Below are 16661 nucleotides of genomic sequence, written 5' to 3'. Positions count from 1 at the left end.
GCAGGGGATTGGCTGCAGGTCAGAGGAAGACGGGGGCGGGGCTTCCGCTTTGTGCAGAGCACACAGTGAGTGTGTGTGTCTGCCTTCCCGCTCCTGGCTCCTCTGTCTGCTGGTGGCTGCGCGGTGTCCCGTCCCCTTCTGCCCCGGGTGATAGGAGAAGGTGGGGGGGAGTTGTATATTTGCCGGTGCAGGGGGAGGCAAGGAGCCGCCTGCACGGATCTCACTCACATCTGTCGCTGCCTCTGCTCTCCACTGCTCTCCACTGTGTGTGTATCAGTGTGTGTGCGTGTGTGTATCTGTGTGTGTGTGTGTGTGTGTATCTGCGTGTGTGTGTATGTGTGTGTATCAGTGACTGTATGCAAGGAGCTGCCTCCACGGATCTCCTGCCTTTCCTCAACCCCCCCCCCCCCTAGACTCTAACATCCGTCGCTGCCTCTGCTCTCCACTGCGTGTGTATCAGTGTGTGTGTGTGTGTGTGTGTATCTGTATCTGTGTGTGTGTATCTGTTTCTGTGTGTATCTGTTTCTGTGTGTGTGTATCTGTTTCTGTGTGTGTGTATCTGTTTCTGTGTGTGTGTATCTGTGTGTGTTTGTGTATATCTGTGTGTGTGTATCTGTGTGTGTGTGTATCTGTGTGTGTGTATATCTGTGTATGTATGTCTGTGTGTGTATGTGTGTGTGTGTGTATCAGTGACTGTGTGCAAGGAGCCGCCTGCACGGATCTCCTGCCTTTCCTCCCCCCCATCCCTCCCCCCCAGTCACTCACATCCGTTGCTGCCTCTGCTCTCCACTGCTCTCCACTGTGTGTGTATCAGTGACTGTGTGTGTGTATCAGTGACTGTGTGTGTGTGTGTGTGTGTGTGTGTGTGTATCAGTGACTGTGTGGGTGTGTGTATCAGTGACTGTGTGTGTGTATCAGTGACTGTGTGCTGGGAGCCGCCTGCACGGATCTCCCGCCTTTCCTCTTTTCTGTGTCTGAGAGAGAGTGTGTGTCAGAGAGTGAGTGAGAGTGAGTGAGAGACAGTGTGTCAGAGAGTGAGTGAGAGTGAGAGACAGTGTGTCTGAGAGTGAGAGAGAGTGTGTGTCTGAGAGACAGTGTGTCTGAGAGAGTAAGAGAGAGTGTGTCTGAGAGACAGTGTGTCTGAGAGAGTGAGAGAGAGTGTGTCTGAGAGACAGTGTGTCTGAGAGAGTGAGAGAGAGTGAGTGAGTCTGAGAGAGGGTGTGTCTGAGAGAGTGTATGTCTGAGAGAGTGTGTGCCTGAGAGTGTGTGTGTCTGAGAGTGTGTGTGTCTGAGAGTGTGTGTGTCTGAGTGTGTGTGTGTGTCTGAGAGTGTGTGTCTTGTGTCTGAGAGTGTGTGTCTGGGGGTGTATGTCTGAGAGTGTGAGAGTGTGTCTGAGAGAGTGTGTCTGAGAGAGAGTGTGTCTGAGAGAGAGTGTGTCTGAGAGAGTGTGTCTGAGAGGGAGTGTGTCTGAGAGGGAGTGTGTCTGAGAGAGTGTGTGTCTGAGAGAGTGTGTGTCTGAGAGAGTGTGTGTCTGAGAGAGTGAGAGAGTGTCTGAGAGAGTGAGAGAGAGTGTGTCTGACAGAGTGAGAGAGTGTCTGAGAGAGTGAGAGACAGTGTGTCTGAGAGCGTGAGTGTGTGAGTGAGTGTGAGTGAGAGAGAGTGTGTCTGAGAGAGTGAGAGTGTGTCTGAGAGAGTGAGAGTGTGTCTGAGAGAGTGAGAGAGTGTGTCTGAGAGAGTGAGAGTGTCTGAGAGTGTGTGAGAGAGTGAGAGAGTATGTGTGAGAGAGTGTGTGTCTGAGAGAGAGTGAGTGAGAGAGAGTGAGAGAGTGTGTCTGAGAGAGTGAGAGTGTGTGTGTCTGAGAGAGTGAGAGTGTGTGTCAGAGAGTGAGAGTGTGTGTCTGAGAGAGTGTGTGCCTGAGAGAGACACCAACTGCGCACTGCAACTGTTAGGTATGTATATACAACTTTGTTTTTACTTTGGGCGCTGCGGAAAAATCCTGATCGCCTTGGGGAGCCTTGAACCGAAAAAGTTTGGGAACCACTGGGTTACGTTATACATTGCTGCAATACACAAAGCAGCCACAAGATGGCACTGCTATTCTGCAGTATGTCCTTTGTTCATCAAAAGCAACTCAGCCAGCCTACTGCTCAGGGGATACACTGTTAAGTGAAGACAATTTAATTACAATATCTATCACAGACAAGTAAGACACAGTAGGGAACCAATATAAACATGAAGTATAACAACAGGTTATTTAATCATGCATGCAATAGGCGTAGTACCCTTGGGGTATGCTAGACTTTTCTTAGCAAGTCTTGGTACATAGAGCGAAGGTACAGTACTTTTCTTAGTAAGTGCTGGTCCCTACAGGGAGTTAAGGGGTTATTTCCTCTTACAGGTCCTAGTTGTACACATAGATGTTTGAATGAACTGCTCACCTATTAAACATGGTGTCCTAAAAAGCGGTTGGTGCAAAGGAGGTTTAACAACGTATAATAGAAAGAGTGAACAGAGAAGTTCAAGGATACCCCTATAGATGCACTCAAAACCAAACGTGTGAATATATTTCTAGGCCACAAGGATAAAAAACCTTATACCAGAAACTAAAATGGCGCAAAACAAAAAAGTTTTAATACATCAATGGTTGAATAACACTCAAATGGTAAAAAATATGGGTAAATGCTGAACCCCTAGGTGGAGCAATATAGCGAACAAATGGGGATAAATATGGGTAGAAAATCTCATATATCACTTGAGGTTAACCCCATCTGTTCCTGCGTGTAGTAGGAACACGAGATGCCCATAAATAGAGAACACACATCACATATGTACTTTCAGGGGCCTTAAAAAGGCAATGGACCAGTGACAGCATAAACTCTAATTTACCACCTACAAATTGGGTGTGGTAAATGCTGTATTAATTAGCATACATATGGTGTAGTAGGATCAATACCTCTAACAATCTAACAATATTCCTCTGTTAGAAAAGACAAATAGTATCCCTTCCCTCGCATAGTGTTGGATACACTGACAGTAAATAGTGTGTCAGACTGGTAATCATAGGTGCCTGTATAATAACAGCATATTCAGATACCAACTTTCAAAGCAAATAGTGCTTGCTGCACGCTACTGGGTCAGCAGTGCAGCAAGAAAATCTCCCCGTCGGCGGGATATCGTACCGCCACAGCAGTGGGGCGGGAGGGATAGGAAGGGGGAGGGAAGGGAAGTGGAAGGAGCGGGCTACGGAGAGCCCTTGTGTAAAGTTAGAGGCATACGACTCGTAATGGCTTCCAGTGTCTCCACGCAGTTGCTACTCCGATGCGGTCACTTTCGTGACGTCATCAACATCCGACACGTGTTTCGCGCGTGTGACGCGCTTCTTCAGGGGGGGTAGGTCCTAGTTGTAACCAATTCCAAGTAACTCATGTGAAGTAACTTATTTCACGTTGCAAGTCACATAGGATGGTGAAAATAATATGTGTAGCATAAAGTGCCCTACTGTCAACATTAAGTGATATCAATAGTAAAGAACGTGCAGCTCCAATAAGCTAACAAATCCTATAGTACCCACAGTAATAAACACAATGTGAATTAAACGTGAAATATAACACTGTATATAGGGGTGAACAAAACAGCGTCTGCAGCTATGAACAGGAGGGGTGGCTCGGCACCCCCTAACACTAGAAGAGAAAAAAAACAAGAAAGACGCGAAACTGCTCATAGTGAAGTGTGTTTTAGTAAAGTAAAACACTATCAACAGGTAAGTATTCTGCGTACATCACGGTAGATAATCACAGGCACATCATGGATTATGACATAGGTTACCGGTCACCGGGTACGGGACAGGTCAGGAATACGGTCGCCATCTACAGGTACAGTAGGTGGCCTCTCACACGGGCACAATGAATCCTCCCGGAAATCCCCACCGTCAGATTAAATCTTCCGTATGCTGGAACACGCTTCAATGGCGTCGCCGACGTCCGGTACACAGAGTCCCGCGGGGCTCAGGGTCCGGTACACAGGGTCCCGCGGGGCTCAGAGTGTAGTGTGAAGGGTCCCGGTGGTTTTAGATCATCAAGCCTCCTCTCGTCACATCAAGTGGGGAGCGGAATAGGTGTCACCCGGGAAACGCATTCAACGCTCAGAGTCCCATAAAGTTCCGTGTATGTTTGTTAAAGTCCCAAAATGCAATTCTCACCAAACGGCCTCCTTATCTACCTTGTAGCATGAAACCGGGGGTGGATGGTACAGCTCATGGGAACCACAGCGGGAGATGACCACGCCGGAATAGCCGCACACAGTACTAAGAGACCAACACAAAGCACTACTAGGGCTGAGGCTGTGGGGCGTGACGGCACTTGCTGAGCGTCGTTGTGAATCCACAGGTAATCACACATCTGATTGGTCCAGCCAACAGCCACAGTCAAAGTAGTTTGTAATTATACAGCTTAATAAGAATTTTACCCCTTGGAGTGTTAGGACCTGCTTCGGTCATGCATTGAAAGTGGCAGCAGGCTTAGGACGCTTTGGCCTAAGGTTAAAATACATGACCCTTTTTTCAAGAGAATATATAGGTATTGCACTGTGTATTTTTGTGACATTGGAAGTAACTTTGGACATCTTTGTCTGTTTAGTTGTGTACATTTAGCCACGCCCACTAGCACTCCTTTTGACACGTATATACATTATACATATACATTTACATATACATATACACTGGACACCTAACAAGCTCCTATTAAACCCCCAAAATAACCACAACATATATATAAGCATATGAGTGTCACAGAGGAGTGCTACTGAGCATGGCAATATATATTTAAAACCAGAGACAGAACATAAAACACAGACAGAGCTCAGTGCACATCCAGTGAAACTCATACACGGTACAGTGCCTAAATATAAATGTATAAATATCTATTACATAAAATGGTTTTTTAGTTTAACATTTTTGGCCAAAATTGTTGTAAGCCCCTGAGCCACTCCACGGCAGACCACATTTCAAGGGTCCCTAACACTAATATAAATTCTTAATAACCTGTGCAATACCAGGAAGAATGATTTATAATAAACCTGTCAATATTAGTTGCAAAGTTCTAAGTCTGATTGAAGTTCTTATTAACCTGTACATTACCAGGAAAATAATTCTGTATTAGATTTGTCACAACCATACTGCAAGCAGGCAAGTTCCCCTGAGAGTGGGAGATGCTATGGAGTGAGCTTTTAACCATTTAAATGTGGGAGGGGGTAAGCTTCAATTAGGTAGGAGGTTGCCATCCTCCAATATAGCTAAGACCAGCTGAACAAGAATTGTAAAACATACGGGACACCTAACAAGCTCCTATTGAACCCCCAAAATAACCACAACATATATATAAGCATATGAGTGTCACAGAGGAGTGCTACTGAGCATGGCAATATATATTTAAAACCAGAGACAGAACATAAAACACAGACAGAGCTCAGTGGAATATATATTATGTGGTAATGTTAGGGGTTTCTCAGAGCTTCTTGGGTATCTGTGTGTTTATTAACTGTGTGCAGCTGGTCTTAGCTGCTTTTGGGAGGGTAGTGGCCCCTCCCCCCCAAGGTTCAAATTTGCCCCTCCCCACTTTCCAAGTTGGCAGGTCAGTTTCATTTTGCCAGATTACGACAGATCCAATGTGATCATTCTTTCAGTAATTATACAGGTAAATAAGAATTTTAACTCAGGTAGTGTTAGGACCTACTACGGTCATGCCTTGTAAGTGGCAGCAGGCTTAAGACGCTTTGGCCAAAGGGTTAAACTAAATGACCCTTTTTTCAAGAGATATATAGGTATTGCCCTGAGTATTTTTGTCACATTGAAAGTAGCTTTGGGCATTTTTGTCTGTTTTTTGTTGTCAACATACGGTAGTAAAGATAAAGCTAATGAATCAGCTTTCACCGTGATGTCCTGCTGCAGATGAATGAGAAACCCCTATAGTCCTGCTTCACAGCATAGTTGGAAACAGAGACAAGGAAATTGATAAGCTTCAATGGTTAATTCCAGCAGCTGTAGCAAAAGATGTTAACCCCTTCAGAGCATCTGGCGTATCCATAAATTAGAGACGCTTGTCAACTTACAAAAAGGCTTCACAGCGCCTGCTACAATGAGCACCATGTGGACTCCAGCTGCAGGGAGGGTGTCCTACCATTCACTGTGAAGCTTGGTTGGGGGGGGGCATCTTGGTTGGGGGGGGGAAGCCACCTCACTTCCGGTTCTCACTGCTGAGGCTCCGCTGTCACTAACCCCGCCCCCACCCTCTGCAGCTGCAGTCAGATCAGCCTCTGCTCTCCTCCCTGCATTTTTGCTCTCTGCTGCCCCCACCTTCTCTGGTCAAAGCCGGGACAGCCACAAAAAAACGGGACATTTTAAAGTAAGTCGGGCCCCCGGGACAGACCTTAAAAAAACTGGACTGTCCCGGCTAAACTGGGACGTCTGGTCACCCTACTTATCCCTGATGGTGCTCAGGATATTCTACACTTCCAGTCCTCAGGAGGAGGGAAGACAGACTCACTGACCTCTAGTAAAACAAACATATATTCACCGCGCTTCCCCATGTAAGGAGCATGCTGCTGGTGAAAGGATTGGCCATACGAATGTGCAAAAACAGAACGTTAATCCCTGCGCTTCTCCCATTAGGATATCAATAAATGGGGAAATAAATATACATAGTGCAAACTAAATCTATAAGACAAAGGAGACTTTTGGTTACATCCTTTGATCAAATAATGCCAAGCCTGCTAACCAACGTCAAGGTAAGTCTCAATAGCAGATCCCTATGCTAAATGCATATAAATGTTCTGTGAAATACACCCCGAAGGGGTTAATATACTAAGCATAAGCTTATGTAACTTAGTGCAGTTAAAAACTGGTATATACCAGTGAAGATACTTACATGTATGTAAGTAAAGTGAAAAGTGAATTTACAGGGACCTTACTGGGAGATTATATACCTTGAAAAAGGAGGTACTGGCCTCCCACAAGCTGCTCAATAAGCAGTTGCAGGTGGATTGGCTAAATACTTTATTCACACCCTTAGGCTGCGTCCATGGTATGGACGACCGCGCGGACGCTGCGCAATCCGACTGCCTCCAGGCAGTGATCGCGTCAATGCGGCATGCGGCGCATCCGCGCGGAGGCAGGAGGGGGCGCGCGATGCGTGAGAAATCAGTTAAAACTGATTTCTCGCGCGATAGGGCGGTCACGTGAGCTCCGTGACGTCACTGAGAACGCCCACCACAGCCCAAGTACTATGGTCAGGGAAAGCACCCGCTGTCCCTCAGACTCCCCGCACCTCCGCACGGCTGCACTCTCTATGGATGCAGCCTAATAGTGGTGCATTCTAGGAGAGCGTCAGTATATACCCACGGGATGGGCTTGTAACCCTGCCCCATAACAGGGCAGGTCTGATACTGATAGGCATCACATTAACTGCATGTGACCCAACCAGTATCCTCCCCAGGATGACACTCTCTGGTTGTTGCTAGGCCCGCCCCTGGATACAGTAACACTGCACCCAAGTTGCAATAGCAAGCTAGGCCCTCATGAGAGAATTAACCCCTCACATTTAGGACTCCCAGCATTTTTTATAAAATAGAATATGAAATGGAGCAAATTGGTGCACACGTGGAGTGACATTTAGAAAAAATACATAACGGTCACATAATCTATAAATAAAGTACCGGCAGTCAGACATGGCGAGCTATACTGATCTTAATCCTTCTCTTCCACTACTTTCAAGATTGTTTCAACCCCCCTCCTCCTTCCTCACCATCACTCTCCTCCTCCTCCTCCTCCTCCTCCCTCACCTTCAGCCCCCTCCCCCTCCTTACTCCTTTTCCACCCTCTCCCCCTCCTGGTATCTTACCTGTGGAGGCAGGGACAGAGTGGAACTCTTCTCTCCTCTCCCAACTACATTTCCCAGCATGCAAATGGGGGAGCCCTCCCATTGGTTAGTCTTCTCCTTGGCTATGACTTTGCTTGTTGCCCTGGTTACCAGACGCTGCAGCCTGCAGGAGACTCACGCTGCCGCTTCTGAGTCGGAGGTAAGAGCCCCTGCACGCGGCCACCCTTCACCCTCCCGCTGCCCAGCGCACGTCCAGAGAGGGAAAATACCGGGCACATACATGTCCGGTATTACCGCTCATTTGTTACCGGACAGATCGGCAAAAAAATGGACACCTGGCAACCCAATGCCTGTACTTACCAGGACTTACACTGCGGGGGCCCAACAGGAGAGTAGCGACCAGAGGCTAAGATACATATCTATCTATCTATCTATCTATCTGTGTATCTATCTATCTATCTATCATAAAAATATTACCTGTGAGCTACGGTGACCAGATTTACAAAAGTAAAAACCGGGACACATTAAAAAAATTATTTATAAAACAAATGTCATCACCAACTGCGCTTTATGTCTCCTTTATGTCTCTCCGCCCCGCTCTGTCCCCCCTTCTTAAACACACACCCCCATTCTCTCTCCCCCATCCCTCCATTCTCGTTCCCCCCCATCCCTCCATTCTCGTTCCCCCCCATCCCTCCATTCTCGTTCCCCCCCATCCCTCCATTCTCGTTCCACCCTTCCCATTCTGTCTCTCTCCCCATTCTCTGTGTGTCTCTCTCTCTCTCCCCCATTCTCTCTCTCTCCCCCCCCCATTCTCTGTGTGCGTGTCTCTCTCTCTCCCCCCCATTCTCCGTGTGTGTGTCTCTCTCTCCCCCATTCTCTGTGTGCGTGTCTCTCTCTCTCCCCCCCATTCTCTGTGTGTGTGTCTCTCTCTCCCCCATTCTGTGTGTGTGTCTCTCTCCCCCATTCTCTATGTGTGTGTGTCTCTCTCCCCATTCTCTGTGTGTGTCTCCCCCATTCTGTGTGTGTCTCTCTCTCCCCCATTCTCTCTCTCTCCCCCCTCCCATTCTCTGTGTGCGTGTCTCTCTCTCTCCCCCCCATTCTCTGTGTGTGTGTGTGTCTCTCTCTCCCCCATTATCTGTGTGCGTGTCTCTCTCTCTCCCCCCATTCTCTGTGTGTGTGTCTCTCTCTCTCTCCCCCACTCTGTGTGTGTGTCTCTCTCCCCCATTCTCTATGTGTGTGTGTCTCTCGCCCCATTCTGTGTGTGTGTGTCTCTCTCCCCCATTCTCTGTGTGTGTCTCCCCCATTCTCTGTGTGTGTCTCTCTCCCCATTCTCTGTGTCTCTCTCCCCCCATTCTTTGTGTCTCTCCCCCCATTCTCTCTGTGTGTCTCTCTCTCCCCCCCATTCTATGTGTGTTTCTCTCTCTCCCCCCATACTCTGTCTCTCTCTCCCGATGGTGTGTGTCTCTCTCCCCCCATGCAGTGTCTCTCTCCCTCTCCCCATGCTGTGTCTCTCTCCCTCCCCATGCTCTCTGTCACTCTCTCCCCATGCTGTCACTCTCTCTACCCCCATGCTGTGTCACTCTCTCTCCCCATGCTGTGTCATTCTCTCTCCCCATGCTGTCTCTCTCCCCCATGATGTATCACTCTCTCTCCCCATGCTGTCTCTCTCCCCATGCCGTATGTCTCTCACTCTCTCCCTCCATGCTGTGTGTGTCTCTCCCTCCATGCTGTGTGTGTCTCTCTCGCTGTGTGTCTCTCTCTCCCTCCATGCTGTGTGTGTCTCTCTCTCCCTCCATGCTGTGTGTGTCTCTCTCTCTCTCTCTCTCTCTCCCTCCATGCTGTGTGTGTGTCTCTCTCTCTCTCTCTCTCCATGCTGTATCACTCTCTCTCTGCCTCTCTCCCCATGCTGTGTCTCTCGTGTGTGTGTTTCTGTGTGTATCTTCTGTATGTGTATGTATCCATTCTGGACCCTACCAGCCTCTGTGGAACATTGGATGGGGGGAGGGGGGAAGGGGGAGGGGGGAGGGGGGAGGGGGGGGAGGGGGGAGGGGGAAAGCCATTTTGAGCCCTGGCAGCAGACACCGAAGCTCCCACTGCCTCACTGCTGGGGCTCTGCTGAAGGTAACCCCGCCCCCACCCTCTGCAGCTCAGACCCAGCCTCTGCTCTCCTCCTGCTCCTCCCTGCATTCTTGCTCTCTGCTGCCCCCCCCCCCCCGCCCCCTCCTTGTCAAAACCGGGCCAGTCAGAAAAAAACGGGACATTTTAATGAATGTCGGACAGTCAGGACAGACCTTAAAAAAATGGTAATATCTGGTCACCCTATTGTGAGCACATTCACATGTCTTAGACGGGTCTGCAATCCTACTTTTCGCCATAGCATCACCTAGCATACAGTGATTCCACTGCAGCAAGGGATTCTGGGAAATGACATGCAAATGAGCACACAGTGCCACACCCACTTAAAAATTGAATTCATTCCTAATAAGAATTGTGTGTGTGTGACTAGTCTCTGACTGAGTGACTGACTGACTTGGTGGGTGGGTGACTGACTGGGTGGGTGAGTGACAGACTGGGTGGGTGAATGACAGACTGGGTGGGTGAGTGACTAACTGGGTGGGTGAGTGACTAACTGGGTGGGTGAGTGACTAACTGGGTGGGTAAGTGACTGACTGGGTGGATGGGTGACTTACTTGGGTGACTAACTGACTGTGTGGGTGACTGACTGGGTGGGTGAGTGACAGACTGGGTGGGTGAATGACAGACTGGGTGGGTGAGTGACTAACTGGGTGGGTGAGTGACTAACTGGGTGGGTGAGTGACTAACTGGGTGGGTAAGTGACTGACTGGGTGGATGGGTGACTTACTTGGGTGACTAACTGACTGTGTGGGTGACTGACTGGGTGGGTGGGTGACTGACTGACTGGGTGGGTGACTGACTGCCTGGGTGGGTGACTGACTGCCTGGGTGGGTGACTGCCTGGGTGGGCTGGTGACTGACTGCCTGGGTGGGTGACTGCCTGGGTGGGTGACTGCCTGGGTTTGACTGACTGCCTGGGTGGGTGACTGAATGACTGCCTGGGTGGGTGACTGACTGCCTGTGTGGGTGACTGCCTGGGTGGGTGACTGGGTGAATGGGTGGGGGACTGACTGGGTGACTGGGTGGGGGACTGACTGGGTGACTATATGGGTGACTGACTGACTGCATGTGTGACTAGGTGACTGACCGACTGACTGACTGGGTGACTGACTGACTGACTGACTGACTGGGTGGGTGACTGACTGACTGACTGACTGGGTGGATGACTGACTGGGTGGATGACTGACTGGGTGGATGACTGACTGGGTGGATGACTGACTGGGTGGATGAATTGGTGGGTGACTAACTGACTGGGTGTGTGACTGACTGGGTGGGTGACTGACTGGTGGGTGACTGCCTGGGTGGGTGGGTGACTGACTGCCTGGGTGGGTGACTGACTGACTGGATGGCCCCAATACATTTTAAAAAGACCCCCACCACCCCAATACATATACAAAATACCCCCACCTCTCCAATACATATACAGAATACCCCCACCTCCCCATTACATATATGTAGCCCTTTTTCTGACGCCTCCCAAAGGGACTACTGGTCACTGTACACAACCTGCAGCTCCAGGAGATCCGAGCCTCCGCTAGCTGAGAGCCTTTGGTAACTATTCTAGCGCAGCGCCTCCACTTACCCAGGATCCCCGTCATGCAAGATTCCCATGGGCAAGAAACATACCACCACAGTGCGTGCAACCAAGTTTTACTATGCAATCATACCTTATACTCTATATGACATCACACATAACATATTCTTATACTATAATGCTAGTCTTGGCAGCAATACCTAACACCGTTATAACTGCTACGGTCCTTACACTATAGTGGCTCGGCCACACCTCTAGGGAATATTGTCCTGTACAATAGTGGCTCAGCCACGCTCTTATAGAGTATTGTCCTTGTATTGTATTATGTGGTATAGGCTCAGTCCTCTAGCCACTCGCTAGTGTACCTAAAGAGTTTAGCCTAAGGTGGGATCAGCGCCTGATGACCGGTGTTGGTGCACTTGTTGTTACAATATACCTTCCGGTCACGGCGGTGACCGGTACCTCTTCACAAAGGATCCGATGCCTCTGACCCTTGACCTCCAGATGTCGCGGTGTCCAGCCGTCTGGTCCCAGATGACTGCAACCGGCCGCAACTCTGTGCTTTGTCTCTAACTAATGTATAGTAGGGTGACAATCACTTCCACTACAGGGCGTCCCTGCAGTCCAGCAGCCTACTGTGACTCAGGGGATGCTCCTATGGGCCTGAGGGGATAGCTGGCCTATGCAGGCGGGTCATGGAGCCCCTGAACTCACACTACCCCTTCAGCTCCGTTCAGATCTCCTCTGACTAGCGTGGTCTCTCCCCCACGCTTCCCTTTCCTGCTCCCGTCATCCTAGCCTTCTGATTGGTTCTTTACATCAGGTGACTGCCCAGGAGCTCATGGAAGTTGTAGTTTCTCCACGGAGCCTCTCTGCCTTAATCTGCACAGACACACAGCTCAGCTATTTCATCAGCCACTGCGTGTCTGACTCTGCTCTGACACACTGCAACACTGTTGCAGACCCTCCACAGGCCTCTCACTGAACAGAGTCAAACACCAACTGAACACACATATGAGCTTCCTACCACATCCTTACATTCTCCCCCTTGCAGAATCCAACTTGGGCTACACCTACATAACTATACACAGATTGTTATATAACCAAAAATAACGCAACACAGTACATCTTACTTATTGCTCTATATTAAATTGCACAGTTCAGTGAACATTACCACTACCGACTGTACTCTGCGGCGAGCCCACTGCTGAACTTCATAATGGGGTACCCCAAACTGATCATAAGCCATCCTCATTGGAGGTTGACCAGCTCTTTGGCTTCTGCGAATTTGTTATTCAGCTACCTCCTCTGGAGAGTAGCAATTCCCATTTGGCATTTCCAACTCTGCCCTTGTGGGGCTTGATAAGTCTACAAAGTCTCTTTGTGGCACAAAGCACGGGCTCTGTGGAACTAGCGGCTGGCTCACTGGAGTCAGCGTCTCTGTCGTTGGACCAAGGGGCTCTTTACCCGTAGCTCCTTCGGGAGATGCCCCCGCGGCCGGAAGGCCCCTTTGAGAAGTTCCCTCCATAGGATTCTCAGAGGTGGCATTTATTACAGTCTCTGGGCAAATCTCTGTATTTTCATCTTCTCCATCTATTGAAACCTTGGGCATTTCCAATTCGTTGTCCCCTACTTGAGGTATGGGGAGCAGATGATTCCTATGCCATACCTTTACCCGGCCTTCTGAATCCTTGATGCGGTACACCGGGAGGCCAGGCATCTGTGATTCTACCTCATACACCCCATTTCTCCACCGATCAGCCAATTTGTGCTTTCCAGGAATGCCTAAATTACGAAGAAGAACAGCATCCCCCGGGCGAATCTCTTTATGCCTCACCTTGTGGTCATAGCGTCTTTTGTTGCTTGCATTTAATTGCGCCACCGTCTTTTCCGCCAATTTATAGGCCTGCTGTAGACTGTCTTGTAGTCTTTGTACATATCGGAAATGCGTCCTGTTGGATACCCCATCGGTAGATATCCGCAGTCGCACATCCACGGGCAGTCTAGCTTCCCTTCCAAACATCAAGAAGTATGGAGTATACCCGGTAGACTCGTGGCGAGTACAGTTATATGCATGCACCAGTGTCTCCACATGCTTGCTCCACTCTGTCTTCTGAGAGCCTGTTAGTGTTCCCAGCATGTCAAGTAGCATGCGGTTGAACCGTTCAGGCATAGCATCTCCTTCTGGGTGGTACGGGGTCGTTCGTGACTTGGCTATATTTAGCAACTTCAGCAGTTCTCTAATGAGAGTGCTCTCGAAATCTCGGCCTTGATCCGAATGTAGCCGGTTCGGTAATCCATAATGAAGTATTTTTCCCATAATACTCTAGCCACAGTCACCGCTTGTTGATCTTTGGTGGGGAATGCTTGGGCATATCTTGTGTAGTGGTCCGTGATCACTAGTACATTACCGATGCCCCGGGAGTCTGGCTCGATGCATAAGAAGTCCATGCACACCAAATCCATGGGGCCGGAGCTTTTCAGATGTGCCATGGGGGCAGCCCGAGTGGGGAGAGTCTTCCTCTGTATGCAGCGGGTACACTGTCGGCAATGCAATTCCACGGATTCTCTCATCTTCGGCCAGTAGAATCAGTCCCGAAGTAACCCGAATGTTTTGTCGACACCCAGATGGCGATGATCATCGTGTAGGGCCCTGAGGACCATATTCCGCAGAATCTTGGGCAGGAATAGCTGTCGCCGGTCGGGATGATTATGATAGGGTATGACCCGATACAGGAGGCAATTGTCCAGTTCGAATTTCCCGAACTCGTTCAACAAGAGTTTCACCAATTCTCTGGTCGCTTGCTTAAGAATAGAGGGGTTTCCTTGCTGCAGGGCTTGGCGAGCTAATTCTACCACTGGGTCTTGAATTTGATGCTGCACTACAGTAGCTCGTTCCAGGAGATGATTTTGTCTTCCGTAAGGTTCATTAACTCCAAGCCTCGGTAGGCCCGAGGGACAGCACGGGATTGAGACGCTAATGAGTCGGCTACTCTCAGCTCCGAGAATGCGACCTGATCGTCGACTACTGCAGCTATGGAGCATAGAGCACGTATATCAGGCCCCGGAATTTCTTCCCACACCTCCTCATCCAGGACAGGCTGGAGCCCGGTCTTCATGACAAAGCATCGGCCCCTACGTTGGTGGGCCCTGGTTTATACTTGAGGTTGAAACGGTAGTTGGCCAGCGCCGCCAACCACCAATGACCTGTCGCATCTAATTTGGCGGACGTGTTAATGTACGTCATTGGATTATTGTCTGTCCGGACTTCAAACTGTACCCCATACAAGTAATCGTGTAACTTGTCCACTACTGCCCATTTGAGGGCTAGGAACTCCAGCTTGTGGACAGGATAGTTCTGTTCACTTGGGGTCAAGCTTCGACTCGCATACGCCATGGGGCGGAGCCCTGTGTCATGTTTCTGGTGCAACACTGCTCCCAGTCCACTAAAACTGGCATCCACGTGTAGCACGTATTCGCGGTCAGGATCGGCATAGGCCAGTACTGGGTCCTGCGTTAGAGTGTCTTTCAGTTTCAAGAATGCTTGCTCACAAGCAGGGGTCCATTTCTCTCCAAAGGGCGTTTGCGCCGTGATGTTTTTCCTGCCCGTATACTCAGGATAGATCTTTAAAAGGTTATTTAGGAGCTTAGCTTTGCTTGAGTAGCCCTCCACGAAGCGCCGGTAGTAGCCACAGAACCCCAGGAAGGATCGGCGTTCTTGGACGTTACTGGGCCTGGGCCAATTCACTACGGCCTCTATCTTCCCTGGGTCGTGCTCTCCAATGAGAATAGCTCATCCTCCGGACGTCTATCCGGATAGTGGCAGGCCACGATCATCATTCTCCTCCGGGAGGGATCTGGGTCACGCCCCACTCTTGACTGTACAGCATTCCATGCTCCTCTTCAGTCGAGATTTTACCGCAAGCCTCTTGTAGTGCCGGACACGTAGCGAGAGCCAGCAATGGGGCTTCGCCCGCTTCTTGTAAGTACATGCGGATCACCGATTGCACAATGTCGGTGTTGGTTCCCATGATTATCGGGGCACTGGGGTGGTCTTGTGGTTCTGGACACACTAAGGCTTCCACTTCCATGGGGTGGTGCTTACCAGTGTTCAGCTAGGGAATGTCCAGATGTACCTTCACCACTCCATCGATGGGGTAATCTTCGTGACTCAACCCTCTCAACCGTAAAGAGTCAGCTGTCAGTTTGAGCCATATCCTAACCTGAGTCACACCCTATCCTACAATGAGCCGCCACCTTATCTTCTTGTTTCAACATTGTCCTTCATTCCGTCTAGATCAGTGTTTCCCAACTCCAGTCCTCAGGGAACCCCAACAGGTCTGGTCTTAAGGATATCCCTGCTCCAGCACAGGTGGCTCAGTCACTGAGCCACTGATTGACCCACCTGTGCTGGAGCAGGGATATCCTTAAGACCTGACCTGTTGGGTTTCCCTGAGGACTGGAGTTGAGAAACACTGCCTTAGATTGTAAACTCTCATTACCTTTTTGTAAGTGTTTGTACATGTTCATCCTCACCTGTATACAACTGTTTGTTTTTGTAATATACATATATTATACCTCAGTGTAAAATAAATAAACTATAATAATAATATATACACACCTCCTCTCTTCATTATGCCGATGCCCCGGGAGTCTGGCTCGATGCATAAGAAGTCCATGCACACCAAATCCATGGGGCCGGAGCTTTTCAAATGTGCCATGGGGGCAGCCCGAGTGGGGAGAGTCTTCCTCTGTATGCAGCGGGTACACTGTCGGCAATGCAATTCCACGGATTCTCTCATCTTCGGCCAGTAGAATCAGTCCCGAAGTAACCCGAATGTTTTGTCGACACCCAGATGGCGATGATCATCGTGTAGGGCCCTGAGGACCATATTCCGCAGAATCTTGGGCAGGAATAGCTGTCGCCGGTCGGGATGATTATGATAGGGTATGACCCGATACAGGAGGCAATTGTCCAGTTCGAATTTCCCGAACTCGTTCAACAAGAGTTTCACCAATTCTCTGGTCGCTTGCTTAAGAATAGAGGGGTTTCCTTGCTGCAGGGCTTGGCGAGCTAATTCTACCACTGGGTCTTGAATTTGATGCTGCACTACAGTA

General features: G+C 49.4%; 1 protein-coding gene across 2 annotated transcripts in view; it reads left to right on the top strand.

Annotated features, from left to right (window-relative positions):
• The first annotated feature begins 7968 nt into the window (after window positions 1-7968).
• Window positions 7969-16661, top strand: part of CA6 (carbonic anhydrase 6) — a 55633-nt gene continuing 46940 nt past the window's right edge. Inside the window, exon 1 of one of the 2 annotated variants that reach the window (XM_075603600.1) lies at window positions 7969-8070. The gene's annotated coding sequence lies outside the window, so the exon portion shown is untranslated. Of the gene's footprint in view, window positions 8071-9974; window positions 9996-16661 lie in introns of those variants that run through there. The other variant, XM_075603601.1, reaches the window with a different exon arrangement.

This window comes from Ascaphus truei, chromosome 6 (assembly GCF_040206685.1).
Source record: "Ascaphus truei isolate aAscTru1 chromosome 6, aAscTru1.hap1, whole genome shotgun sequence".
NCBI classification, from domain to species: Eukaryota; Metazoa; Chordata; class Amphibia; order Anura; family Ascaphidae; genus Ascaphus; species Ascaphus truei.
This window is presented reverse-complemented; position numbering and strand designations above follow the sequence as displayed.